This window comes from Chionomys nivalis, chromosome Y, assembly GCF_950005125.1.
Source record: "Chionomys nivalis chromosome Y, mChiNiv1.1, whole genome shotgun sequence".
Classification (NCBI taxonomy): Eukaryota; Metazoa; Chordata; class Mammalia; order Rodentia; family Cricetidae; genus Chionomys; species Chionomys nivalis.
The window spans coordinates 6,288,742-6,316,191 of NC_080113.1; the positions used below are offsets into that span (position 1 = coordinate 6,288,742).

General features: G+C 37.8%; 2 pseudogenes; one reads left to right on the plus strand and one right to left on the minus strand.

Moving 5' to 3' along the window:
* The window catches only part of LOC130868815 (transmembrane protein 132B-like), a 103,750-nt pseudogene extending 103,111 nt beyond the window's left edge, over positions 1 to 639 (plus strand).
* Positions 640 to 25,692: 25,053 nt separating this feature from the next.
* On the minus strand, positions 25,693 to 26,699 carry LOC130868829 (glyceraldehyde-3-phosphate dehydrogenase-like; annotated as a pseudogene).
* Positions 26,700 to 27,450: the final 751 nt, after the last annotated feature.

The window sequence follows — 27,450 nt, forward strand, 5'->3', positions numbered from 1 at the left end:
TGTCTGTTTTAAAACATAAATTTTAGGTAGTAGTTTCTTAAAGAAGTAATTTAATGCTTATAATTCACTTGAAGGGTTGGTTAGTGGATCTTATTAACACATTTGGCACATTAAATGGTTTCCAGATTTTGCATGATCGTTTCATTACTGGATCAGCATTAACAATTCAAACAATTTCAGCTCTAATTAAGTAAGTTATATTTTAAGATATTTTCAGCATAATATACAAGTTGCTCTTATTTACTTGGAAATAATTGAGTTTTAATTTTTAAATGTTTTTTTTCTGAATTTAGCATGATTTGCTTGTACGTGTTGAAACTAATTTGAAAACTAGACTGTAGAAGAAAAATTGGATATTAAAGTTTTGTGTTCCCTGTTTTCAGGCCTTTTGGACAGTGCTATGAGTTTCTCACTCTACACACTTTAAGAAAGTACTTCATCCCAGTTATTGAGGTAGTTCCACAATTATTACAAAAAATAACTAATGAAGAACTGAAACGAGAAGCGAAGACTGAAGTGAAAAATGATGCCATTTCAATGATTATTAAATCTCTAAAGAGTTTAGCCTCAAGAATTCCAGGACAAGAAGAAACTATTAGAAATTTAGAAATTCTTAGGTTAAAAATGATACTCAGGTGAGATACTTTCTACCTATAGTTATTGTTACTGTGATTTTTGTTGTTGCTTATTTGGTGATTGCATATTGAACCTAGGATTTTGTATGATAGGCAGCAATTTTACCAATTTGAAAAAAAAATGGTTTGTTTGGATTTGGGATTAGCTTGGGTTTTTTATTGTTTGTTTTGGGGTTGTAACAGTCTAAGCTGGCTATGAATTCACTGGGTAACCCTGGCTTTCATATTGTGATACTCCCACTTCAGTCTTTAGAGTTGCTTTTGTGTTATGCATGTGGCACCAGCCTTTGCTATTCCTATGAATCATGAAAAATTATTATTGATTACAATTTTTATAGATTGCTGCAGATTTCTTCTTTTAATGGAAAGATATATGCACTGAATGAAATTAACAGGATGCTGTCAAGTGTATCATATTATGCACATCAACGTGGTAATTCTGAGGAAGAGTGGCTAACCGCTGAACAAATGGCAGTAAGCTCCATTTTTTATATAATCGAAACATACTTGCCTATTTATTTATTTATTGTTTACAGGGCTGGATTTTTTGAGGACAGTTTATGAGACTCAGTTCTCTGCCTGTCAATCTGGGATCTAATGACCAAACTTGGCAGCAAACTCAAAGTGTTTATTACTTCTACCACAAAACAAAAAAATAATAAGTCCTGGAGAGATGACTTAATGGCTTAGAGCACATTTGCTGGGCTTCTAGAGGACTCCAGTTTGGTTCCCAGTTGCCACAAATATCTCTAATTCCAGTTTGAGGGAATCACACACTCTCCTCTAGACAACCGGGGAACGCTACACACATAATACACACATGCTTCACTAACATATGATCAAAAACACTGTATACACAAATAAGAAAAATATTAAAATTAAAACTGCTGAACTTTTTAAGTTGATAAACAATGGATTGGTAAGAATGTTAAGTAACTTACTGTATCTTTTGTGAATGTGTGTCTGAATATAGGTGACTTACTTGTTTAAATTAAAAAGAAAACTTCTGGAATCTAGTGAATGAGTATTCTATGGAATCACTTCAAACATTTTCATTTGAAGTGAATAGCAGATATAAAAACTTGAATTATAATTTTATATGAGTACTGTTTGATGGAGGAAGGTCATTGGCTAATAAAGAAACTGCCTTGGCCCATTTGATTGGCCAGCCTTTAGGTGGGTGGAGTAAACAAAACAGAATTCTGGGAGAAAGAAGCCGAGTGAGTGAGTCGCCATGATTCTCCCACTCCAGACTGACGCAGGTTAAGATTCTCCCTGGTAAGCCAGCTCGTGGTACTACACAGAATATTAGAAATGGGTTAGATCAATATGTAAGAGCTAGCCAATAAGAGGCCGGAACTAATGGGCCAGGCAGTGTTTAAAAGAATACAGTTTCCGTGTAATTATTTGGGGGCATAAGCTAGCCATGCGGGCGGCCGGGTGCCGGGGACACAGCCCCGCCGCTCTTATATCAACAACTGTTTATACATATTTGTGAAGAATAATCATTGTCTTACAAGGGTCTTAATTACCAGATTGTGTCAGAACTTTGAGGGTTTTTTTTTCTTAACTGTTGTTAAAATAGTATATACCTAAGAGGAAGACTTTGACTAAGGATTTATTTAAGCTCACATTTTATGTTTATATACATAAATTAAATTTGTATCTCTCAACAGTGCAAAAGAGGAAGTATTTTTGGTTATAAATTAATGTGACATTGTTGAGATATTTGAATACATTTTACAAGAGAATGTTCTAAAACATACTGGAAATATAAAAGTCATTATGCTCATACATTATAACTAAAATATGTGATACTGCTGCACATAGATGAGGAATTTCTCTACATGTCAGAATTAAATTACATTCAATTAGTAATTACCCATTAAAGCAGCAATTATGTTATTTTGATGAGTACATTTTACATGCAGAATTTAATTCTATAAAATTACTTGTTTTAATATTTAGTAACTGCATTAAAGATTGATTTCACTTGTGTCATCTGTATAAGTGAAAAATTTTATTTTGGTTTTTGGAATTTTTTTATTTTCTACAGTTAAACAATATTTATGCTATTTTAAATTTAGGAGTGGATACAACAAAATAATATCCTATCCATAGTCTTACAAGATAGTCTTCATCAGCTACAGTATGTGGAAAAGCTAGAGAAGATTCTGCGTTTTGTCATTAAAGAAAAGGCTCTTACTTTACAGGATCTTAATAATATCTGGGCAGCACAGGTAAGAAATTTTCTTAAGAGAGTAAAAATTTAATAAATTTATAGTTTTTGTCTAGTGACTTGAGTAACAGATTTGTATTACTACAATTTCAGTAAGCTATTTTATTCATAATATCTCAGGAATATTTTAAAAAAGAAGATGCCCATATATAGGTGATTATATATTACAAAACCATCTAGTGAAATAATTTTGGAAGGAATAATGATGGAAAAAGTATAAAGAATTTAATAATTGTAGAAGTTTTTCTTATAGTCTTTGAAGAAGGAAGTGTGAAAAATTGGAAAAAAATTATTACTATATTACTTCCAAAAACCTATGATTGTTATGTTAGATTGGAACTTTTAATAATAAATAACCTTATTGTGCTAGAATATGCTGTGTAATTTTCTTTTAATTTTTCAATTCAAAAATTTACACTTCCCTCCTCCCATTCCCCTCCCGTGCTCCCCCACTCAACCTCCCCCCTTACCCTGCCTCCTTAAGAGAGTGCAGGGAAACCTGCCCTGTGGGAAGTCCAAGCCTCCCCTCACCTAGGCCTAGGAAGCTTTGCATACAAATAGACTAGGGTCCCGTAAAGCCAGGACATGCAGTAGAAACAAATCCCAGTACCTTTACCAGTGGCTTCTCCTTCAGCCCCCATTTTCAACCACTTTCAGAGAGTCTGATTTTAATCGCATGCTCCTTCAGTCCTGGTCCAGCTGGATTTGGTGAGCTCCCATTAGATAGGGACACTGTCTCAGTCGGTGGCCCAATCCCTCGTGGTCCTGACTTCCTTGCTCATCTTTTCCCTCCTTCTGCTCTTCAACTGGACCCTGGGGGCTAAGTCCATTGCTCTGATGAGGGTTTATATTTATATCTCCATCCCGCCTGACGAAGATTCTATGGTGACATTCGAGCTAATCATCAGTGTGATAGTGGGGCAAGGACAGTTCAGGAACCCTCTACTCTGCTGCCCAAGGACCTAGCTGGGGACATCCCCATGGACACACCTTGGATCCCCTCTAGAGCCAACCCTAAAATGGCTCCCTTAATGAAGATATCTTCTTCCCTGCTCCTATATCCACCCTTCCTCCATCTCCACCCTCCCACTCTCCCAAACACTCTCCAGTCTTTCCCTTTTCCATTCTCTCTCCCCCTCTCCCCTTCCCCCAGCCACACCTCCACTCTCACCTCCATGCTCCCAACTTTTGCCCGGGAATCTTGTTTGCTTTCAATTTCCAATTTGTTATTTGGGTTCTAGGCTTAATGTCCTTTGTTTATGGCTAGAGTCTACTAATGAGTGAGTACATACCATATTCATCTTTTTGGGTCTGGGTTACCTCACTCAGGATAGTGTTTTCTATTTCCATCCATTTGCGTGCAAAATTCAAAATGTCTTTATTTTTTACCACTGAGTAGTACTCTAATGTGTACATATTCCACACTTTCTTTGTCCATTCTTCCGTTGAGGGGCATCTAGGTTGTTTCCAGGATCTGGCAATAACAAATAATGCTGCTATGAAAATAGCTGAAAAAATGCGTTTTTAGTATGATTGAGCATCTCTTGGGTATATTCACAAGAGTGGTATTGCTGGATCCTGAGGTAGATTGATGCCCAATTTCCTGAGAAACCGCCACACTGATTTCCAAAGTGGTTGCACAAGTTTGCATTCCCACCAGCAATGGATGAGTGTTCCCGTTGCTCCACACCCTCTCCAGCAAAGGCTATCGTTGGTGTTTTTGGTTTTAGCCATTCTGACAGGTATAAGATGGTATCTCAGAGTTGTTTTGATTTGCATTTCCCTGATCACTAAGGAGGTTGAGCATGACCTTAAGTGTCTTTTAGCCATTTGAACTTTGTCTTCCAAGAATTCTCTTTTCAGTTCAGTACCCCATTTTTTAATTGTGTTAATTATAATTTTCATGTCCGGTTTCTTGAGTTCTTTATATATTTTGGAGATCAGACCTTTGTCTGTTGCACGGTTGGTGAAGATCTTCTCCCTTTCAGTAGGTTGCCTTTTTGTCTTAGTGACGGTGTCCTTTGCCCGACAGAAGCTTCTCAGTTTCAGGAGGTCCCATTTATTCACTGTTGCTCTTGTTGTCTGTGCTACTGGTGTTATACGTAGGAGGCGGTCTCCTGTGCTCATGTGTTGCAGTCTACTTCCCACTTTTTCTTCTGTCAGGTTCAGTGTGGTCAGATTTATATTGAGGTCTTTAATCCATTTGGACTTGAGTTTTGTGCATGGTGATAGATATGGATCTATTTTCATTCTTCTACAGGTTGACATCCAGTTGTGCCAGCACCATTTGTTGAAGATGCTTTCTTTCTACCATTGTTTACTTTTAGCTCCTTTGTCGAAAATCAAGTGTTAATAGGTTTGTGGTTTAATATCCAGGTCTTCCATTTGATTACATTGGGCAGGCGTCTCTGTTTTTATGCCAATACCAAGCTGTTTTCATTACTGTAGCTCGATAATAAAGTTTGAAGTCAGGGATGGTAATGCCTCCAGAAGTACCTTTATTTTATAGGATTGTTTTGGCTACCCTGGATTTTTTGTTTTTCCATATAAAGTTGATTATTGTTCTCTCAAGGTCTGTGAAGAATTTTGTTGGGATTTTGATAGGGATTGCATTGAATTTATAGATTGCCTTTGGTAGAATTTACATTTTTTACTATGTTAATCCTACCAATCCAAGAGCATGGAAGATCCTTCCATTTTCTTGTGTCCTTTTCAGTTTCTTTCTTCAAAGTCTTAAAGTTTTTCTCAAATATAACTTTTACTTTCTTGGTTAGTGTAACCCTGAGATACTTTATGCTATTTTTGGCTATTGTGAAAGGTGAAGATTCTCTGATTTCCCTCTCTGCTTCCTTAACTTTTGTGTATAGGAGGGCTACTGATTTTTTAGAGTTGATCGTATCCTGCCACATCACTGAAGGTGTTTATCAGCTGTAGGAGTTCCTTGGTAAAGTTTTGGGGGTCACTTATGTACACTATCATATCATCTGCAAATAACAAAAGTTTGAATTCTTTCCGATTTGAATCCCATTGATCTTCCTATGTTGTCTTATTGCTATTGTTAGAACTTCAAGCACTATTTTGAAGAGATATGATGAGAGTGGACAGCTTTGTTTTGTTCCTGATTTTAGTGGAATGGCTTTGAGTTTCTCTCCATTTAATTTGATATTCGCTGTTGGTTTGCTGTATATTGCTTTTATTATATTTAGATATGATCCTTGTATCCCTAATCTCTTCAAGACCTTTATCATAAAGGGATGTTGAATTTTGTCAAATGCTTTTTCAACATCTAATGAAACGATCATATGGGGTTTTTTTTCTTTCAGTTTATTTATATAATGGATTACATTGATAGATTTTTGAATGTTGAACCAACCTGGCATCTCTGGGATGATCATAATGGATAATTTTTCTAATGTGTTCTTGGATTGGTTTGCCAGTATTTTATTGAGAATTTTTGCGTCGATGTTCATGAGTGAGATTGGCCTGTAATTCTCTTTCATGGTTGGGTCTTTGTCTGGTTTTGGTATCAGGGTAACTGTAGCTTCATAAAAGGAAAATGGCAATGACAGTCACCCCTCCAGAAGGACGGATCATCTGGTACAGTATCCGGGCCACTTGCTGGCCAGGGACCTTGCAGACAAAAGGGCGCACTTGCTAGTTGCAGGCTCAGTGGGACAAAGAAAATCCTGCAGCTGTTGCCCTCACCACTTTGTCCCCAGACCCTCAGCCCCAAAGCAGGCTGAGTTGGGGAATCCTATGATCCCACAGATGGAAAGGGATGCTTTTGGGGCAAGCTGAGCTTAATGATAGGTTTGTTTTGTTTTGTTTATTTTCTCACAGAAAACTTGTGCAGTGTTACATCTCTATATCTAAATTACAAAGCTGTTTGCAGAATTTTCTTAGTTGGCAATTTAAATTTTTCCCTATGCTTTATCGTCATTATCATATTCTTTATTCTTTTTCCCCCAACTCTTCTATATCTTCTCCATGCAACTTCCGTGTTCATTTTCTGTCTCAAAACAATAACAAAAGAAATGAAAACAAAACTTTTCAAACAAAGAAATATTATATAGCACAGAAAATTTTAAGGCACTTACAAACAAATGGTACTAATTTTCTGTTGATCAGCTATTCCTGAGCATGGGCAGAAGAGTGTACTTGATTGATGCAGTGTCACTCCATTTGAGAAAACTGTATTTTCCCTTTCCAGCAGCTGTCAGTTACAAATATCTTTTGGCTGTTGGTGGGACTTTGTGCCCACTTTTCTCTGGGTTGAGATTTTGTCTAGTTTGTACACATGTGGGTCTTGTGTGCCCTTGTTTAGAAGACATTGTTTTCTTGAGCGACATCTACCACCTCTGGATCTTACATTCTTTCTGTATCCTGTAAAGATCTCAGATCCCTGAAAAGAGGAACTAGATAAAGATATCCCATGTAGTACTGGGCGATGCAAAATCTTAATTCTGCACATTGTCTGGTTATTACAGGTAAATTCTCTGAAGAGGTTGAACAGTACACTTTTTGTGGGAGTAACACTATGTCAGTGTGTGTCATTTCATTACTGGATTCATTTAGCAGAAGAAGCGAACTAGATTTTCCTCTAGGGCCCATGATCTATCCAGGTTCAGATTCTTGGCCCTTTCATAGTACAAGATAGTGGTTGCGTCTCATGAAGTGAGCATTAATTTGTCAAAAGTAGATGTTCCCACAATAACAGTGCCAAGTATACCAGTAAACCTTATAGACAAGCTGCTGTTATAGGTCTTTAAAATGTTGGGTGTTAAGTTGGGCGGTGGTGGCCCACGCCTTTAATCCCAGCACGCGGGAGCTAGAGGCAGGCGGATCTCTGTGAGTTCGAGGCCAGCCTGGTCTACAAGAACTAGTTCCAGGACCGAAAACAAAAAAGCTACGGAGAAACCCTGTCTTGAAAAAAAAAAAAAAAAGTCGGGTGTTATTGATAACATTTATACTCTGGTATAAAGTTTAGCATCTGTAAGCATCATGAACTCTAGTCAGTAGGAGTGAACCTTGTTTTGTTGTGGTATCAGAATAATAGTGGTATCTAAAAAGAATAGGAAATTTTTCCTCGAGTACCTACTTTTGGAAATAATTTGAGAAGTACTGATAGCTTTTTGATGGTCTGGGAAATTCTCTTGATTCGAACCGACCTGAATTTTATTTGTTTAAAAGATTTTTATAACTGCTTGTATTACCCTAGGGTTTAGGAGTCTTTAAATTTTATCCAGAATGATCTTTGGTAAGTGGTATATAATAAAAATCATCTACTAATACATTTTTTGCTTTGCTGGTACATATATTTAAAATACATCCTTATGATTCTTTGGATTTGCTTTGTGCCTGTTTTAATATCTTTATTTTCCTTTCTTTTACTAATTAGAGCTATGTATCTCTTGGTTAATTTAGCTAAGGGTTTGCCAGTTTTATTTATTAACCCAAAGTACTATTTAATTGATTCTATTTCACTGACCTTTTTATTATTTTTTTAATTCCTGGAATCAGATACTATTTTTGTCTACTCTTTTGCTGTTATTTAATCTTGATTTCTGTAGTGCTTTCAAGTATATCTTACTATTTTGGGTATGTTGTGCTTCTCCTTTCATTTAGTTCGAAAAAATGTTCCTGATTTTCTTCTTTTTTTTCTGTTTTGATCCAATGTCTGTAAGTAGTGAATTGTTTAGATTCCAAGAGATTATGTGCTTTTGCCATTTTTATGGTCATATGCAACTTTATTCCATTATGGTCAGATGGGATACAGGGTGTTACTTCAATTTTCCTGTAATTGTTAATACTATATGTGATCAGTCTTGGTGGGAATTTTATAATATCTGAGAATAAAAATGTATTGTTTATTATTTGTTTGGCATATTCTATGGATAACTTCCAGGATATTTGGCTTATGAAATTAACTCAAGCATTTTTCTGTTTGAGTTTAGTTTGGTTATCATGTCTATTGCCAAGAATAGGTTATTGAGGACACCTACTACATTATTGTCAGTATGTAATTTTAGCTCTCGGGAGTGGTTTTCCTTTTTCTTTCCTTTTTTTTTTTTTAATGAACTTAGGTTCCCTTGTGTGGTGTGCATAAATGTTTAGAACTGTAATGTCCTCCATTTTTAAGTTTCTTTAATTAATATGTAGCTTTCGTCTTTAACTCCCTTTTTCCTTTTTTTAAATTGATATTTATTGAGCTCTACATTTTTCTCTGCTCCCCTCCCTTTCTCTCCCATTCCCCCTTCAATCCTCCCCCAAGATCCCCATGTTCCCAATTTACTCAGGAGATCGTATCTTTTTCTACTTTCTACTTCCCATGTACATTAGATCTATGTAAGTCTCTCTTAGTGTCCTCATTGTTGTCTAAGTACCCTGGGATTGTGGTTTGTAGGCTGGCTTTCTTTGCTTTATGTTTGAAAAACACCTCTGAGTGAGTACATGTGATATTCTTTTTCTGTGTCTGGGATACATCGCTCAGAATAATGTTTTCCAGCTCCATCCATTTTCCTGCAAAATTCAAGCTGTTATGTTTTCTGTTGTGTAGTACTCCATTGTGTAAGTGCACCACATTTTCCATATCCATTCTTCAGTCGAGGGACATTTAGGTTGTTTCCAGGTTCTGGCTATGACAAACAAAGCTGCTGTGAACATAGTTGAGCACATGTCCTTGTGGCACGATTGAGCATCCTTTGGATATATACCCAAAACTGGTACTACTGGTTCTTGAGGGAGGCTGTTTCTTAATTTTCTGAGAAATTGCCACACTAATATTGAAAGGGGCGGTACCAGCTTGCATTCATACGAGCAGTGTAGAAGTGTTCCCTTTACCGCACAGCCTCTCCAGTTTAAGTTGTCATAGTGTTTTTGATCTTGGCCATTCTTACAGGTGAAAGATGGAATCTCAGAGTTGTTTTGATTTGCATTTCTCTGATGACTTAGGATGTTGGACCCTTGAGTGTCTTTCAGCCATTTTAGATTCCTCTGTTGAGGGTTCTCTGTTTAGGTCTGTGCTCCGTTTTTTCATTGGATTATGTGATCTTTTGGTGTTCAATTTTTTGAGTTCTTTGTATATTTTGGAGATCAGACCTCTGTCTGATGTGGGATTAGTGAAGATAATTTCCTATTCTGTAGGCTGTCGTTTTGTCTTGTTGCCCATGTCCTTTGCTTTACAGAAGCTTTTCCAGTTTAGGAGGTCCCATTTATTAATTGTTTCTCTCAGTGTCTGTGCTGCTGGGGTTATATTTAGGAAGTGGTTCCGTGTGCCAATGCGTTCAAGTGTACTTCAATTTCTCTTCTATAAGGTTCACTGTGGCTAAGTTTATGTTGAGGTCTTTGATCCATTTGGACTTGAGTTTTGTGTATGGTGATAGATACGGGTCTATCTTCATTCTTCTACATGTTGATATCCAGTTTTGCCAGCACCACTTGTTAAATATGCTTTCTTTTTTCCATTTGATATTTTTTGCTTCTTTATCAACGGTCAGGTATTTGATGATGTTTGAATTGTTATTCATGTCTTCGATTCAGTTCCATCGGTCCTCCTGTGTGTTTTGATGCCAATACCAGGCTCTGTAGTAGAGTTTGAAGTCAGGGATTGTGATGCCACCAGACGTTCTTTTATTGTACAGAATTGTTTTTGCTATACTGTTTTTTTGTTTTGTTTTGTTTTGTTTTTCTTTTTTTGCTTTTCCATATGAAGTTGAATACTGTTCTTTCGAGATCTTTGAAGGATTTTGATGTGCATTGTGTTGAATCTGTAGATTTCTTTTGGTAAGATTGTCACTTTTACTATGTTAATTCTGCCTACCCAAGAGCATAAAATATCTTTCCACTTTCTGGTGTCTTTTTCAATTTCTTTCTTCAAAGATTTAAAGTTCTTGTCATACAAGTCTTCCACTTTTTTGATTAGACTTACTCCGAGATATTTTATGCTATTTGTGGCTATTGTGAACGATTTTAATTCTCTGAATTCTTCCCCAGCCGGTTTTTCATCTGTGTAAAAGAGAGCTACTGATTTTTTAAAAAATTAATCTTCTATACTGCTACATTGCTGGAAGTATTTATGAGTTGTAGAAGTTCCTAGGTAGAATTTTTGGGATCACTAATATAAACTATCATATCATCAGCAAACAGTGAGAGTTTGACTTCTTCTTTTCCAATTTGTATCCCCTTGATAACCCTTTGGTGTCTTATTGCTCTAGCTAGGATCTCAAGAACTATATTGAATGGATATGGCAAGAGTGGACAACCTTTTCTTGTTCCTGATTTCAGTGTAATCACTGGGAGTTTCTCTCCATGTAGCTTGATGTTGGCTATTGGCTTGCTGTATATTGCCTTCATTATGTTTAGGTATTTCCTTATATCCTTCTCTCTCCAAGACCTTTATCATGAAGGGATGTTGTATCTTTTTGAAAACTTTTCGGCATCTAATGAGATGATCAAGTGGTTTTTATTTTTCAGCTTGTTTTTATGGTGGATTACGTTGACAGATTTTCATATGTTGAACCATCCCTGCATCTGCTGGATGAATCTGACTTGATCATGGTGGATGATGGTTCTGATATGTTTTTTGATTCGATTTGCCAGTATTTTATTTAGTATTTTTGCATCAGTGTTCATGAGTGAGATTGGTCTGTAATTCTCTTTCTTAGTAATGTCTTTCTGTGGTTTGGTTGTCAGGGTAATTTTAGCCTCATAAAAAGAGGTTGGCAATGTTCCTTCTGTTTCTATTGTGTGGAATAATTTGAGGAGTATTGGTATTAGTTCTTTTTTGAAAGTCTTATAGAATTCTGAGCTGAAACCATCTGGCCCTGGGATTTTTTGGGTTGGGAGACTTTCGATGACCGTTTCAATTTCTTCAGCAGTTATACGTTTTTTTTAAATTTGCTTATCTGGTGTTGATTTAATTTTGGTAATAGAAAGTTGTCCATTTTCTTTAAGTTTTCCAACTTTGTGGAGTACAGATTTTCAAAATATGACCTGATGATCCTCTGTATTGCCTCCTTCGTATCTGTTGTTATGTCCCCTTTCATTTCTGATTTTGTTAATTTGGATATTATCTCTCTGCCTTTTGGTTAGTTTGGATAAAGGTTTGTCTGTTTCGTTATTTTCTCGGAGAACCAACTCTTTGTCTCATTGATTCTTTGTATTGTTCTCTTTGTTTCTATTTTTTTATTTCAGCTCTCAATTTGATTATTTCCTGCTGTCTAGTTCTCTTAAGTGAGTTTGCTTCTTTTTGTTCTAAACTTTTCAATTGTTCTGTTAATTCACTAATGTGGAATTTTTCAGGTTCTTTATGAGTTTAGTGTTATGAACTTCCTCTTAACACTGCTTTCATTGTGTCCCCATAAATTTGGGTATGTTGTTTGATCATTTTCATTGAATTTTAGGAAGTCTTTAATTTCTCCCTTTCTTTCTTTCTTGACCCATTAATGATTCAGGTGAGCATTGTTTAATTTCCATGTGTTTGTGGGTTTTCTGGAATATGTATTGCTGATGACTTCTAGTTTTAAACCATGGTGATCTGATAAGGAACATTGGGTTATTCCAATTTTTTTGTATTTATTGAGGTTTGTTTAATTACAGAGTATGTGGTCAGTTTTTGAGAAGGTTCCATGAGGTACTGAGAGGAAGATATATTCTTTTCTCTTTGAATTGAATATTCTATAGATAACTGTTTAAGTCCATTTGAGTCATAACATCTGTTCATTTTTTTTGTCTGATTGTCCTGTCCAGTGGAGAAGGGCATTTTGAAGTCTCCCACAATTAGTGTGTGGGGTTTGATGTATGATTTAAGCTTTAGAAGTGTTTCATTGACATATGAGGTTGCCCTTGTATTTGAGGCAAAGGGTTCAGTATTGAAATTTCCTCTTGATGGATTTTTCCTGTTACTAATATGAAATGACCTTCTTTGTCTCTTTTTATTGATTTTAGCTTGAAGTCTGTTTTGTTAGATGTTAGGATAGCTACACCCGCTTGTTTCTTAGCACCATTTTATTGGTATATTGTTTCTCAACCCTTTACTCTGAGACAGTGTCTGTCGTTGAGGTTGATATGTGTTTCTTGTATGCAGAAAAAGGATGGATTCTGTTTTCGTATCCAATCTGTTAGCCTGTGCCTTTTCATAGGTAAGTTGAGTCCATTTACATTAAGGGATATTAATGACTAGTGGTTGCTATCTTCTGTTAATTTAGTTTTCATCATTGGTGATGTTAATTTGTGTATTTGGGGGAGGGGGGATTTGCTGTAATGAGATCATTTGTCTGTGTTTTTATTGGTGTAGCCATCTTCCTTGGGTTGGAGTTTTCCTTCTAGTATTAGTTTGTGGGTAGGTATTGATGAAATCTAGATCTGTCATGGGGTATCTTGTTTTAACTTTCTATGGTGATTGATAGTTTTGCTGGATATAGTAGTCTCAGCTGGCATCCATGGTCTCTTAATGTCTGCATAATGCTTGACCATAACCTTCTGGCTTTTTTTTTTCAGTGAAAAGTCAGGTGCAATTCTGATAGGTCTACCTTTATATGTTACTTAGCCTTTTTCCTTTGCAGCTCTTAATATTCTTTCTTTACTCTGTATGTTTAGTGTTTTGATTATTATGTGGCGAGGGGACTTTTTTTTTTTTTGATCCAGTCTATTAGTTGTTCTGTAAGCTTCATGTATCTTCATAGGCATATCTTTAAGTCGGGAAAGAAGTTTTCTTCTAAGATTTTGTTAAATGAATTTTCTATGCCTTTGAGTTGAACTTCTTTTTCTTCTAACCTATTGTTCTAAGGTTAGTTCTTTTCATGGTGTCTCATATTTCCTGGATATTTTGGGTTAAGCTTTTGTTAGATTTAATGTTTTCTTTAACTGATGAGTCTGTTTCCTCTATTGTATCTTCAGTGCATGATATTCTCTTTCATTTTTTATCTTCTGCTGTTCATGCTTGCATTGTGGCTCCTGATCTTTTTCTCACGATTTGTTTCTATAATTCCTTTGGTTTGTGTTTTCTTTATTGTTTCTATTTCAGTTTTTAAGTCCTGGATAGTTTCCTTTATATGTTTGATATCTTTTTCTTGGTTTTCTTTAAGTGATTTGCTGCTATCTTCCAATTTTTTATTTATCTTTTTCTTCATTTCTTCCCCCCCACCCCCCCGAGACCGGGTTTCTCCATAGCTTTTTGGTTCCTGTCCTGGAACTATCTCTTCTAGACCAGGCTGGTCTCGAACTCACAGAGATCCGCCTGCCTCTGCCTCATGAGTGCTGGGATTAAAGGTGTGCACCACCACCACCCGGCTCTCCATTTCTCTAAGGTAATTTCTCATTTCATCTTTAAGAATTTCAAATGTACTCTTGAGTTTGTTGGACTCTAGCGTCCAAACACCGAGGAGGAGTCGTCCCCAGAGACCATCTCATACATCACAGCCAATGCAAAAGCATGAGGATTTTATTAATTCTGTCATGACAGGGTCCCCCAGCATTCGGGAAGCCGAGGGACAAGGGACCTCGAATAGATGGCACAGGCTACTTTTAAAGGGGCCACAGAAGCAAGGGGGGTTGTTCTTTGACTATTTTGATTGGCTTATTCGAAAGGGCTATTACCAATAATTGACTGGAGAGCTGTTGCCAGATCAGGTGAGTTAAGAGGTTATTTTGACCCCGTTTCCCAGGGGATCAAATCAAAACATACGTATATGGGTAATTGTTCATGAACTGAGTACGTGTGAGTGTAGCTGTTAGGTCCTTGGTTCCCAGGGGAGGAGGGGAAGCGCTATGGCACGGAGGCTGAGAGGATTCAGAATTGTCAAAATGGCTTCAGGATTGTCTTAAAGTCTTTCAGGATATTTTTCAGATCATTTTCTTCTGGTTCATCCATATTTGGTTGTTCAGGTCTTGCTTTTGTAGGGTCTTTATGTTTTACTGGTATTGTGTTGCTCTTTGTGGTGTAGCATGTGATCTTACCTATCCTACTCATCTTTTCCTCTAATAGGTGTGGTTGGGGCTGTCTGAGATTCTGTTGAATAATCTTCTAGGTGCCAGTGAATCCAAAATTCAGATGGTTGTTCCTCATGGTACAGTCAATGTCACAGTTCTAGTTGCCCCGTTTGTTACTCCTGTTCCTGGAGATAGCTCAGTGCTCCTGTGGTTTGCTCTGCTCCCTTGGAGTTTGCTGTCTTAGGCCTTCTTTGGCCTAGCCTGCTGGCTTTGATCTGTTTCTGTAAATCTTGCTCTGGATCTTCTTCTGAAGAAGTCCCTGGCTTGGAGTTGGACCTCTTCTGGTGGAGATTGTTGACTCTGGATCTGGTTGCTGTCTCAGTCCTGATCCACCAGTGTTCTGGGAATGGGTTGGCTTCCAGCACTGGATTTACTCCTGGCTTCTGCTCCCCTGGAGCTTGTTTCCTCAGGCCCTCTCTGTCTTAGGTGTCTTGTTCAGTTCCACTCCTGTGTAATTTGTTTCCAAAGGTGGAGTTTATTGCCTCAGGTCAACTTTGGCCTAGGTTACTGGCTTTGACCTGTATCTGTAAATCCTGGTCTAGATTCCCTCCTACAGAAGTTCCTGGATTGGAGTTGGACCTGGAAAGGTTTCTGGTTCCAGTCTACTGCCTCAGAGGTCCCAGGCTCACCTGAAACCCACCTAGTCACCTGAAACCCACCTAGGACCTGTTTACTTCCTCAGAGCTCGCAAACTCATGCTAGGACCCACAGAGGTTCCAGGTTCCTGCCTTTGATGTCCTTGACCAATGCCTGAACCCACAGAAGTCATGGCTCAGGCCTACTCTCTCTGAGGTCCCAGACTCAGGCTCCTCTGACATCTCTGGTTCCTGCCTATTCTTTCAGAGGACCCAGGTTCACTCATGCCCAGACTCAGGTCTAGTTCCTGGGAGGTCCTAGATTCTCAACCAGACCCACTGGGGTGTTGGCTTAGGTCTACTCCCTTGAAGGTCCTGGATTCTCATCCGGACCCTCAGCAGTCTCTGGCTCTGGCTACTTGCTCAGCTGTTACTCTCCTGAACCTGTTCTGGTGGAAATTGTTAACTGTGGATCTGGTAACTGGATCAATCCTGTTCTGCCCGTGTCCCAGGACTGGTTTTGCTCCTGGTGGGGCTTGTTCTTCATCTCTATGTCTCAGTGCCATTTTATCATATATATTTGTTTGGTTTTGCATCAATTTGTTTGGGATAGTTTTTTTTTCCATTCTTTTACCCCAAAAGTCTGTTTATTATTTGTTTTTCAGATACAGCAGAAAGATTGGTCCCATTTCCAAATCTAGTCTGATCATGAATGTGCTTTTATTACATAATTGAGGCCATTGATATTGAAATTTATTATTGAGCATCATATTACCTTGCTTTTTTCTAGGTTTTTGCCCCATGCCAATTTTGAATATGACTGTTTTGGGGTTATTTATTACTTGTATTCTTTTGAAATTATAGGTAACCTTTCCTTCAGATTGAAAATTTTCAGTGGGGTTATTTATTACTTGTATTCTTTGGGAATTATACGTAACCTTTTCTTCAGATTGAAATTTTCCATCTAGTGCCTCTTAGATCTGCATTGGTGAACAGAAATTACTTAAATGTATATTATTCTTGAGATATTTTCTTTCTCCATAGAATGTGAATGGTAGTTTTGCTTGTTATATTAGGTTGGGCTAGCATCTATGGTCTCTTAGAGCCTGTAAATACCTGTTCAGGCAGTCCAATAAAAGTGTTATTCCTGCCTTTACATGTTAACTTGTTCATTTTCTTTTGCACCTTTTAATCTTGTTCTGTTCCTTTAGTGTTTCATTGTTGTGTGGTTTTTTGTTTGTTTGTTTTTTGTCTTGTTTTTTTTGCCTTTAAACTGGCCTTCCTTCCTTTTTATCTATTATTCATAGGTTTGGTCTTTACATAATGCCCAGGATTTCCTACATAATTTGTGCCTTGATTTTTCTTTTAAGTTTAGCATTTTCTCTAAGTATCTTCTTTTTATTTGTTTACTGTATCTTAAGCCCTGGAAGTCTTTTGTTTCTTTTATTCTAATTATGTGTTTTACCCTCTGAACTTACATACTAAGATTTTGATTTTGAACTTCATTTTGGTTCGCCTTTTCTTTACCAGTTCTATTTTTTTCTTCATCTATACTTTCATGTCTTGAATTTTTATTTCATTCAACTTTGTTTTTTATCGTTTTAAGTTTTTTATCATGTTTATAAAAGCTATTTTGAAATACTAGATATGTACTTCCAATAAATTACTTTTTCAGACCTCAAACAGTAGTGTTGCTATGTTCTAGGAGAAGCCATATTGTCTTTGTTATTCATGTTGTGTCTACACTGACTCTGTTTATCTGGAGTCATGGTGTTTATTGGAATAGAGCTTTGTTGAATCTATTACTCCAATCTGACAGTTGATTGGCCAGAAGAATGATGGTTGGATCTCAGTTTTACAGTTCAGTTCTGAAATCTGATTAGAGTTGGGGTTTAGGCCCCAAGCACTTCCAAGTTGCTGTAGTGATATGCTATCGGACCTCCATGGCAACCAATCCTGGAGTTCTTTCAGGGTCTTCAAGTCAGAAGCAGGACTATGATTACTATTAAGGATGTGAATAAGTATAAAGAAAATGGAAGAGGTAGAGGTTGAGGAGGAGCTGAGATGGGCAGGTAGCAGAAAGTCTAAGAGTACTCTCCAGAAACCAGAATGAAAGAGGGTAAGGCGTGCACAGTTAGACTACCTAGGTTCCAGACAAGTGTGGCACCTCTAGGGTCCCTAGTAGATAGTGGGTCACCAGGAAAACAAAAGGAGATGGTCTCAGAAGAATTACTGAAACTGACAGCAAGGAACAACTATAGAGATGCTACCAAGATTTTTGTTCAGACAAAATATTTTATCTTTCCTTCATTAAACATTTAGGTTCCATTTTTTCTTTTTTAATAGAGCAAAGGCCTTTATTCATCATTTCTTTAAATTTTAAATATATAATATCACAGATACATATGAAACATTAAATAAAAATACACAGCATAAGAATTATAACAATAACATATAAGTATATATTACAAAGTAGATAATAGGCTGGTGGTGGTGGCACACACATTTAATCCCAGAACTTGGGAGACAGGGGCAGGCAGATATCAGGATTTAAGGCTAGCTTGGTGTACAGAGTGAGTTCCAGCTCAGCCAGGACAACAGAGAGAAACTCTGTCTCAAAACAGACCGACAGAGAGAGACAAATTGAATAATATAACATTTAGGCACTCAGACTAAAAGACTGTGAGATAATGAATATGCTGACTTGATTGACTCCAATAGTTGTTTCTAAATATATGACTATTAAGGCAGAATTTCATATGTCTTAATTATGATTTAAAATTTTTAATTATTTAAAACAACTTAAGTTTAATTATAATTTGATTTTACCCAAGTCTTTTCAGATCATTTCTTCCTCCCTGTCTATCCACCCAAATTTTAAGTTCTTTCTCAAACAAAAGGAAGGAAGTATAACAACAAACCCAGGAAACAAAGTACAAAAACAAACCTCAAACTTTAGCTAAATAAAAGCACACAAAAAACTGTGGAATCTATTTTTTTTTATTTTTTATTTATTTTTATTTTTTATTTTTGTTTTGTCGAGACAGAGTTTCTCCGTAGCTTTGGAGCTTATCCTGAAACTAACCTTGTAGACCATGCTGCCTTGAACTCACAGAAATCCACCTGTCTCTGCCTCCCAAGTGCTGGAATTAAAGGCTTGCGCCACCACCGCCCAGAATCTATTATTCATTGTTCAACTATTGCTAAACATTAGTCCTCTCCTGGAGTAGTTATTAATCCCTGTAGGTATTATAGTGTCTAGGTTTCATTTGTTCATTAATTCTTTTATAACAGTGTAAAATGCAAGATAAAACAAAAGCAGCCACATTGAGTCTGATCAAGGCAACTCAACAGAAGGAAAAGAGCCCAAGAGAAGGCACAAGAATCAGAGAACCACCACTTTGCACATTCAGTAATTCCATAAAAACATTTAACCTGGAAGTCATAATATATTCATAGAGGACCTGATGTAGGCCCTGTACATGTTGCTTCAGTCTCTCTCTTTTTTTTTGTTTTGTTATGTACTTTTATTTTTTTTTCACTAAAATAAACTTGCAAAATTTATTAAAAATCAATAAAGTAGACATGGCTTAAGAAACTTTATTTTAAGTAAAGAAAATAAATAGGAAGAAACTGACTTATTTTGTTGAAGTGTATTGAATGTTGCTGATTTTAAATTTTTTTCAATTACCACTATGTTGATATTGCATTTTAGTACACTTTGTTTCTCATTTTGATTGGTACAAAGTGTACAAGAAAATAAATAAATGTACAGTATTGTGGCTCTTAGATAGGTTAGAGAATGTTGGAAGCAATACAATGATAGTAAACAACTTTATTTTTTATGAAAATACCATTTGATTTGAGATGATAATTGAAAAGATTGCTTAAACAAGTCATCAAGTAGCCCTACAGAACTATTTGGAAGTTAAAGGTTATGAACTGAAAAGGAAAAATATACATTTATAAACTTACCACTAAGAATTTTTTTTTCTGACAGGGGATTGTCCTTATTTTTTAGGTTTATTTTCATAGACATATTAGCTGCTAAAACAATGTAAATTATTAAATAATATCCTAACATATGTAAACCTAAGAGAAGTGCTATAACATATATTAACCAAGCATAAGATTTAAAATTTTTATAAAGTTGATGTCATATTATGGTTAACAGTGAAGTAATTAAATGTGATATTACTTAAATTTAGCTTATAAAAAACAAAACAATTTCACCAGACATCCATGGAGGATCTTATATATAATACCTTCCCTTCACTTTCTTGAAACAATATATCCAGATCCAGGAATTATATGTAAAACATAATAAACATCATAAAGTGTAGCCATCATTTTTAAAAAAATAAAAAAGAAAGTTTGTTTTGTTAAACAGTTTGTTTTGTTAAAAATAAAATTAGCATATTTAGGAGCTGTAAATTCATTCAAATCTTCATTTAAAACTCTCTAATAAAGTTTTGAAATCACAATATTTGTATTGTACATGATGATAAGATTAATTTTAATTTTTATTTTTATTGAAAAAAAAATTCTGCTTCATCCCTACCTCCCATTTCCCTCCCCCTCCTCCCGCCCCTCTCCCCCTCTGCCCACTCCTCTTCTCCTCCCTCTCCAGTCCCAGGAGCAGTCAGGGTTCCCTGCCCTGTGGAAAGTCCAAGGTCCTCCCCCGTCCATCCAGGTTTAGGAAGGTGAACATCCAAACTGTCTAGGCTCCCACAAAGCCAGAACATGAAGTAGGATCAAAACCCCGTGCCATTGTCCTTGGCCTCTTGTCAGCTCTCATTGTCCACCATGCTCAGAGAGTCCGGTTTTATCCCACGCTTTTTCAATTGCAGTCCAGCTGGCCTTGGTGAGCTCCCAATAGATCGGCCCCACTGTCTCAGTGGGTGGGTGCACCCCTCGTGGTCCTGACTTCCTTGCTCATGTTCTCCCTCTTTCTGCTCCTCAGTAGGACCTTGGGAGCTCAGTCCGGTGCTGCAGTGTGGGTCTCTGTCTCTATCTCCATCCATCGCTAGATGAAGGTTCTATGGTGATATGCAAGATATTCATCAGTATGGCTATAGGATAGGTTCATTTCAGGTTCCCTATCGTCAGGTGCCCAAGGAACTAACTGCGGACATTGCCCTGGGCACCTGGTAGCCACTCCAAGTTCAAGTCTCTTGCCAACCCTTAGGTGGCTCCCTTAACTAAGATATGAGTTTCCCTGCTCCCCTATCCAACCTTCCTTTATCCCCAATCACCCCGATTTCCCCAGTTCCCCTCATCATCTCCTTCACACTTTTCTCTCCCCATCTCCCCTCACCCCCATCCCACCCCACCCCCAAGATTCCAGTTTGTTGCATGGCAATCTTGTCTATTTCCCATAGCCAGGAGGATAACTATATGTTTTTTCTTGGGTTTACCCTCTTGTTTAGCTTCTTTAGGATCACAGATTATAGACTCAGTGGACCCTATCCATTGCTAGAAAACAATTATGAGTGAGTACATCCGATGATCATCTTTTTGGGTCTGGTAACCTCACTCAGGATAGTATTTTCATTTTCCATCCATTTGAATGCAAAATTCGAGAAGTCATTGTTTTTTACCGCAGAGTAGTACTCTAATGTGTATATATATTATACACTTTCTTCATCCATTCCTCCATTGAAGGACATCTAGGTTGTTTCCAGGTTCTGGCTATTACAAATAATGCTGCTATGAACATAGTTGAACAAATGCTTTTGTCATATGATAGGGCATCTCTTGGGTATATTCCCAAGAGTGGTATTGCTGGGTCCAGGGGTAGGTTGATCCCAATTTTTCTGAGAAACCGCCACACTGATTTCCAAAGTGGTTGCACAAGTGTGCATTCCCACCAGCAATGGATGAGGGTACCCCTTTCTCCAAAACCTCTCCAGCAAAGGCTATCATTGGTGTTTTTGATTTTAGCCATTCTGACAGGTTTAAGATGGTATCTTAAAGTTGTTTTGATTTGCATTTCTCTGATCACTAAGGAGGTTGAGCATGATCTTAAGTGTCTTTTGGCCATTTGAACTTCTTCTGTTGAGAATTCTCTGTTCAGTTCAGTGCCCCATTTTTTAATTGGGTTAATTATCCTTTTAAAGTCTAGTTTCTTGAGTTCTTTATATATTTTGGAGATCAGACCTTTGTCTGTTGCAGGGTTGGTGAAGATCTTCTCCCAGTCAGTGGGTCGCCTTTTTTCTTAGTGACAGTGTCCTTTGCTTTACAGAAGCTTCTCAGTTTCAGGAGGTCCCATTTATTCAATGTTGCCCTTAATGTCTGTCCTGCTGGGGTTATACATAGGAAGTGATCTCCTTTGCCCATATGTTGAAGGGTACTTCCCATTTTCTCTTCTATCAGGTTCAGTGTGTTCGGATTGATATTGAGGTCTTTGATCCATTTGGACTTGAGTTTTGTGCATGGTGATAGATATGGGTCTATTTTCATTCTTCTACAGGTTGACATGCAGGTGTGCCAGCACCATTTGTTGAAGATGCTTTCTTTCTTCCATTGTATACTTTTAGCTCCTTTATCGAAAATGAGGTGTTCATAGGTTTGTGGGTTAAAATCCAGGTCGTCTATACGATTCCATTGGTCGACTTCTCTGTTTTTGTGCCAATACCACGCTGTTTTCATTACTGTAGGTCTGTAATAGAGTTTGAAGTCAGGGATGGTAATGCCTCCAAGAAGTTCCTTTATTGTATAAGATTGTTTTGGATATCCTGGGTTTTTTGTTTTTCCATATAAAGTTGATTATTGTCCTCTCAAGGTCTGTGAAGAATTTTGTTGGGACCTTGATGGGGATTGCATTGAATCTATAGATTGCCTTTGGTAGAATTGCCATTTTTACGATGATACAGTATTCTGTCTGTGTGTATGCCTGCAGGCCAGAAGAGGGCACCAGACCCCATTACAGGTGACTGTGAGCCACCATGTGGTTGCTGGGAATTGAACTCAGGACCTTTTGAGAGAGTAGGCAATGTTCTTAACCTCTGATCCATCTCTCCAGCCCCTTAGTTATTGATCTCACTGCTTGTACTATTCTTGTCTATTTCTATGTCAGTGAGTTCAAGACTGTTCTCATTTTCTCTTCTATGTGGTTCAGTGTAAGTGGTTTTATGTTGGGGTCTTTCATCTGTTTGAAGTGTTTTTTTCAGGGTAATAATTATAAATCTATTTTCATTCTTCTACAGTTTGACTGACCTTTCAAGATTTGTTAAGAATTGTGTTGGGATTTTGATGAAAGTGGCATTGGTTCTGTAGATAGCTTTTAGTAGCATGGCCATTTTTACTATTTTATCCTACTGATCCATGAGCACAGACAGGTTTTTCAGTGTACTGGTGTCTTCTTCAGTTTATTTTTTCATGACTTTAAGTTTCATACAGGTCTTTTATTTGCTTAGTTCAAAATACCCAGGTTACTTTATATTTGAAGCTTTTATAAAAGGTGTTTTTTTCCCTGAGTTTTTTCTCAGACTGCTTGCCATTTGTGTATAGGAAGGCTCCTGATACTTGTGAGTTAATTTTGTGTGCAGATCCTTTGCTGAAAGTGTTATCAGCTATAGAAATTTCCTGGTGGAATTAGTCTTCGGTAACTTGTGTGTGTTACCATATCATTTATAAATAAAGATATTTTAACTTCTTCCTTTTCAATTTTTAACCCTTTGATCTCCTATTGTCTTATTACTCTAACTAAGACAACAAATCTTGAATAGATGTGGAGAGTGGATAACCTTGTCTTGTTCCTCATTCTTTGCTCTCCATTCAAGGTGCTGTTGGCTATAATCTTTCTGTAAACTGCCTTTGTTATGTTGAGATATCCCTAATCCTTCTAGGACTTTTATCATGAAGATCTCTTGGATTTTGTCAGAGACTATTTCTTAATCTAACAATTCGGTTATGTGTTTTTTTTTCAGTTAATTTTAAATTTATTTATTTATTTTTGTTTTTTTTGAGACTGTTTCTTGAAATAGTTTTCGAAACAGTGTGGCTTTGGAGCCTGTCCTGGACTTTCTTTGTAGATAATACTAGCTCTGAACTGATGGGGCGTAAATGACTGGCAAATAGGATTAATCAGGCTAGCTTTAACATCAGCTTTATTAAGGGGAAGAAGGGGATCACTTCCAAAACCAAGGTTCCAATGAAGAGCAGGAAACAGAAGGGAAGGCAGGGAGCACACCTGCAAGATTTTTAAGTAAATATTAGCCTAAGGGGATCCCGCCCTTCAAGCAAGGTGATTGGCTGGGCTTCCCCTACATCTCCCCCTTTTGTCTAAATAAGACAGAACCAACCCAAATACAACTATATACAATAGGAACAAATAATAAATATAAAATTACAAATAACAAACAATATTGAGCAAGAAACATATAACAAAAGTTTTACTAAACATTCTATTTCAAGGAGTCTAAATAATGTAGAGAGTAACTGCAATTATCTAATCTTCAACTCAGTCAAAGATCTGAGAAGGGAAGTAATATTACTTAAGCGACCAGGAAGAACAAATGAGAAATTTCCAAAATGTGAAACAAATGACAGAGACAACTGACTACCTGGGCAAAGTTTCGTTTGCAATGTTGAGTCAACCAACTTTGGCTAAGGCCTAACATAACTGACATATCATTATCAAAGGCAAGAAACTTTTTTAGAACTGTCCTACCTTGTCTTGGCAAGATAAGACAATCCTGTTTCATCCACTTATGGATATTCTGTATCTTTGTCAGTAGTTGAGGTATGCGCTTTTTTTTTAACCCAAAGGCCAGTTCTGCCAAGAAGACAAGCTCCTAGTGGAGTGTCTTTGGTGCTCAATGTTCTCTTGGGAGTAGAGCGGTGTTGCTAGGAGTGATTGTGTCTCGTTGGCACGGAATTCTAGGTTAGGTTAAAGGCCATTTTCTACAGCTCTTCGAAGAGATTGAAGATTATACTATCTATACTAAATATAATCTCTATGTATCTAAAAGACCTGATTATCCTAAATATAAATATGACAAACATAATTTTCAATACCTATCTAACTTGAAGACTAAGAGAATAAACAACTGTGCAATATATGAGGACAATGATCTCCAACTGTAAACAATGTCATTACATAAATAATATCAGAGGTAGAAATGTACATTGCGATACGGTAAATATATTAATACAATATAAACAGGTATAAACATACTCTTATACAGTAAATAGTGGTAGAAGCATACTCACATTTAATATTCAATATATCAGTATACAAGAATCAGTACCAATCATCCCATCAAACCAGTCAATCCCCCTTTTTTTTTTCATGAAAGTACCCTTCCTCATCCCCTCAACACTATATCAACCACTAAATGATGTCCCTAAACCTGAGGGCAAACTCTGTTGGGAGAGGGACGTCGTCCTCTAAGATTGCTTTAAGCTGATGGGGGCGACGTTCTTCTTAGGGGGTCCTGTGAAAGCAAATGATGATAAAATTTCCATAATAACATTTGGTCTAAGAAAATTGAAACTAGCCTCTGAGTGTTTCGAGGAGGTCTGGCTCAAAACTGGAAGTTAAACCACAGACTGTGTGAATTAGAGTATGGCTGTAAACAGCAGTGGGAGGGCCAGAAAACTGGGCAGAGCCGAAGCCAGACGCAGCCGAGGCAGGCGTGGATGGGGCTGCCTGAGAAGTTAGAGTGATCGCGGGAGCGTGCTCGGATCGAGTCATGTGCCCTGTGTTCCGCCTGCCTTACTTCAGAGACTGTGGCTCTGGCAGTAACCGCTGGCTAGAACTGCAGCGGGGTTGTGCTTGTTCTGCCGAAGCTGTACTGCTGCCAACCAAGCTTGAACGCTGGGAAACTCAGCCGAGACAGGCGGGGAGGGGGTTAACGCGCTGGGCTTCCCCTACACTGAACTCAGAGATCTGCCTGCCTCTACCTCCCCAGTGCTGGGATTAATGGTGTACACCACTATTGCTGGGCCTTTATGTTCATTTATATATTTTGAATTATTCCTGCAACTTTAGGATGGAGCCTTTTTGAGCATTGTGGTTGATTTTTTTGAATACTTGGGTTTCTTTTTTTTTTTTCTTTGACGGGTGTAGTTAACTTTATTCAAGAGAATAGGGCTTCCTAAGCTCCTCCTGGAATTCTTGGGTTCTGGGGTGGAAACTGTGAGGGAGATGCTCAGTGTCAAGGGTTGAGTTAGGACAGGGACTGCTCAGCAGCCGAGGGCCTCTCTCTTGCTGTGTCCTTGCTGGGATGGGTGGTCCAGGGCAGGCTTCTTACTCCTTGGAGGCCATGTAGGCCATGAGGTCCACCACCCTGTTGCTGTAGCCAAATTCATTGTCTTACCAGGAAATGAGCTTTACAAAGTTGTCATTGAGAGCAATGCCAGCCCCAGCATCAAAGGTAGAAGAGTGGGAGTCACTGTTAAAGTCACAGGAGACAACCTGGTTTTCAGCGTAGCCCAGGATGCCCTTTAGTGGGCCCCCAGATGCCTGCTTTACCACCTTCTTGATGTCGTCATACTTGGCAGCTTTCTCCAGGCGTCATGTCAGATCCACAACGGACACATTGGGGGTAGGAACACGGAAGGCCATGCCTGTGAGCTTCCCGTTCAGCTGTGGGATGATTTTGCCCACAGCCTTGGCAGCGCCAGTGGATGCAGGGATGATGCTCTAGGCAGCACCACGGCCATCTCGCCACATCTTTCTAGAGGGGCCATCTACAGTCTTCTGGGTGGCCGTGATGGCATGGACTGTGGTCATGAGTCCCTCCACAATGCCAAAGTTGTCATGGATGACCTTGGCCATGGGAGCTAAGCAGTTGGTGGTACAGGAAGCATTGCTGACAATCTTGAGGGAATTGTCATACATGTCATAGTTCACACCCATCACAAACATGGGGGCATTCTCAGAAGGGGTGGAGTTGATGACCTGTTTGGCCCCACCCATCATGTGGGCCCCAGCTTTCTCCATGGTGGTGAAGACACCAGTCGACTCCACAACATACCCTGCGCCGGCATCCCCCATTTGATGTTGGCAGGATCTCGTTTCTGGAAGATGGTGCTGGCCTTCCTGTTGATGACAAGCTTCCCATTCTTAGCCTTAACTGTGCCTTTGAACTTGCCATGGGTGGAGTCATACTGGAACATGTAGACCATGTAGTTGAGGTCGATGAAAGGGTCATTGATGGCAACAACGTCCACTTTGCCAGAAGTGAAGGCAGCCCTGGTAACCAGGCGTCCAATATGGCCAAATCCGTTCCCTCCGACCTTCACCATTGTGTCTCTGGAATGAGGCTGGTACTGCATAAAAGAGGCTCCCTAGAACAGGGAGGAGCAGAGAGCCTACTTGGGTTTCTAATCTTGAAAAAGTTTACTGTATTTTATAGACTTAAGTTTTTTTTTCCTGAATATTATTGTTGTTTTAATTTTTAATTCTTTAATTAATTTAATAAGTTAAATTAACAGTTTCTTTTTAATTAAGTACTTTAAGTAGAAAAACTAAGTGGCTTTAGTTTCAGTGGAAATTGTTTTATGTTAAGGGCTATTCTTACCCTTTCAGGTGAGAAGGTAACTAAGGGTTATCAAAGTCATAATACAGTTGTTTATATTTACTTTTACCTTTTTCTGTTTCCTTTCTTTGAAGGCAGGAAAGCATGAAGCCATTGTGAAGAATGTACATGACCTACTAGCAAAATTAGCTTGGGATTTTTCTCCTGAACAACTTGATCATCTTTTTGATTGTTTTAAGGTTAAAGTTCAAATAATAAAATATTGCTATTATTTAATTTGGTCTTCTTTGCTTTTATGTGCCTTTGAAAAAAGCATTGATCATTGGATAGTTCCTTTTTCTTCTAAATAGAACTTATAAGTGGTTTATATAATAATTTCTGTCATGTGTACGCACTTGTAACCATTTTAATTCTGCTTACTTCTTTGACTTTAGTCTTCTGGAAATTTTAATGTTTATGGTAAAATATCTTACATAAATATAAAGAAGGGTAGGATGATGAGGAGAAAATACCTAACTGCTAAA